This window comes from Sus scrofa, chromosome 10 (genome assembly GCF_000003025.6).
Source record: "Sus scrofa isolate TJ Tabasco breed Duroc chromosome 10, Sscrofa11.1, whole genome shotgun sequence".
NCBI lineage: Eukaryota > Metazoa > Chordata > Mammalia > Artiodactyla > Suidae > Sus > Sus scrofa.
The window spans coordinates 40282696-40285451 of NC_010452.4; the positions used below are offsets into that span (position 1 = coordinate 40282696).

The 2756-nt window shown below is 40.1% G+C and overlaps 1 pseudogene; it reads right to left on the minus strand.

Moving 5' to 3' along the window:
• LOC100621649 lies at window positions 863–1441 on the minus strand (annotated as a pseudogene).

Below are 2756 nucleotides of genomic sequence, written 5' to 3' on the forward strand. Positions count from 1 at the left end.
AGCTGCGGGATTTTTGTAGATGCTTTTTATGAAGTTGACAGAGTTCCTCTCTATTCCTAGTTAATTGAGAGTTGTTTTTTTTTAAATCATAACTGGGTGTTGAATTTTGTCAGTTGCTCTTTTTGTATCAGTTGATATGATCATGAGATATTTCTTCTTTGGTTTATTAATATGTTGAGTTACACTGATCACTTTCAAAATTAAACCAGCCTTACTACCTAAAAAAAAAAATCACATTTGGTTGTAATATACTGTTCTTTTTAGACATTGTTAGATTTCATTTGGTAATGTTTTGTGGAGGATTTTGTGCTTAAACTTATGAGATGTATTGATCTGTAATTTTCCTTTTTTGTCCTTTCTGCATTTGTCTGCTTTTGATATCAAGGTAATACTGACTTCATAAAATGAATTGGGAAGTGTTCCCTCCTTTTCAGTTTTCTGGAAGAGATACTGTAAAATTGGTGTGAATTTTTTGTATGGTAAAATTCTCCAGTGAAATTACTTTTCAGGAACTTTGAAATTACAAATTCATTTATTTTTATAGGACTATTCAAATTTTCTACTTCATCTGGGCTGAGTTATGATAGTTTGTGGTTTTAGGGGAATTGGTCTACTTCTAAATTTTTGAATTTATGATCATAAAGTTGTGCTGTTATTCCTTTATTATTCTTTTAATGGTTGCAAAATCTGCTGTGGTTTCCTCTGTTTCATTACTGATATGGGGTGATTTGTTTCTTCTATCCTTTTATCTTGGTCTGTCTTGCTAGAAATTAAGCTTTTCCCAAAGGTCCAACTTTTTGTGTGTGTGTTGGGGGTGGGGTGCGCAGGGGAATGTTTTTTGAGATGGGGGGACCAGGGACCATCACTGTCGCTCATACATCTCCCATAGGATCTTCATGCTTTCTGAGTAATGATGCTGGTTCCGATGGGATGCCTCCTTCCACCTCTGGTGGATGCATTTCCAGCACTGCCTGTTTAAGTAGATGAGTGTGGAGGGTGAGGGCTCAGGCTGGGAGGGCTCGTCATCAGGAGCACCCTGGGTCTCAGGCTGGAGTGGGGTGGAATTCGGGATCTGCAGGTGTCTCCAGGTGGCCCGGAAGCTGTGGGTGGAGGCAGCTTATACACGTCTCCACTCTTGCTGTTGGTGACCTCTGAACCTCACAGGATCACTGTGGCCCACCCTCGGCTAGCCCATCATCCATCTCCCTCCTCTTCTTCCTCCTCTGGTGGGGAAATCGGGCGGATGGCCCTTTGTCAGTGGCCGCGATGGAGCAGTCCTTGTTGTGGCTGTCTGAAGGGGTCTCTTCCTGGCCTCCTCATGCAGATGCTCCCTGTCCATGCAACTCTTCTCCAGCAGACACTGCAGAATAGCATCCAGCTGGTTCTGGGCCTTGGCCATCTCCATCTCTGATTTCTCCACCTTCACTTTCACCGGGAACATGGTTTCAGTCTGGGGTCTGGCTAGATGGTGCCTAGAGTCACAAATCAAGGCAAGAGGCAGCCCGGGAGAGGTCAAAGGTAAGCTTTGCATGTGGCCAGTCCTCTGCCCTGAGCAGTGTCTGGTCGTGACTCTAAAGGTCCAACTTTTTATTTCATCACTTTTTCTGTTGTTTTCCTGTGTTAGATTTCATTTATTTCAGCTCTTACTCTTACCATTTTCTTTCTTCTGCTAACTTTCAGTTTATTTTGCTCCCTCCCCCTCCAATTTTTCGAGAGAGGAACCTATAATCTTAATTTGAGACTTTTCAGCTTTTTATTGTAAGCATTTAGGATTATAAATTTCCCTCTCAGCACTGTTTTATATGAATCTCCAAAATTTTGATATGTTGTATTTTTATTTTCACTCAACTCAATATACTTAAAAATTTCTCCCTTAGAGTTCCCTGGTAGCTCAGTGGGGTGAGGACTGGCATTGTCACTGTTGTAGTTCTGATTACTGCTGTGGCACAGGTTTGATCTCTGGCCTGGAACGTCTGCATGCCATGGGCATGGCCAAAAATAAATAAATAAAAATTTCCTTTGAGCTATTGATTATTTAGATATGTTGTGTAATTTACACGTGTTTGAAGATTTTCCTATTGTCTTTCTGCTATTGATTTCTACTTTAATTCCACTAAGCCTTTTTGCCAAATTTGAGACTTTTTCAGCCATCATTTCTTCAAATACCTTTTTAGGCCCACATTCTTTCCTCCTGTTCTGGCATTTCAAGGATGCACATTTTTTAATTTTTATTTTTGTTGCATAATTTCTAAGGCTCTAATCATTTAAAAAAAAACTTTTCTTTTAGTTTATCTCCTTTTTGAAGAAATTCAATCTGCTTTCACCTTTGCGAATTCTATCCTGTTATCTCTATTTAGCACAGAGTCCATCTGGGGAAATTTTTTTTTTTTTTTTTTTGCTTTTTGGAGCCGCACCTGCGGCATATGGAGGTTCAAATCAGAGTTACAGTTGCTGGCCTACACTACAGCAATGCAGGATCTGAGCCGTGTCTGTGACCTACACCACAGCTAATGGCAATGCCAGATCCTTAACCCACTGATCCCAAGGCTAGGGATCAAACCTGCAACCTCATGGTTCCTAGTCAGATTTGTTTCCACTGTGCCATGATGGGAACTCCCTATCTGGGGAATTTTTATTTCAGCTGTTGTATTGTTCAGTTCTACAATTTTTATGTGGTTCTTTTTAAGAACTTATGTTTCTTTGCTCATCTTTACTATTTTAAAAAAAATTACCAGAAAATGTATGGTTATTTGTAG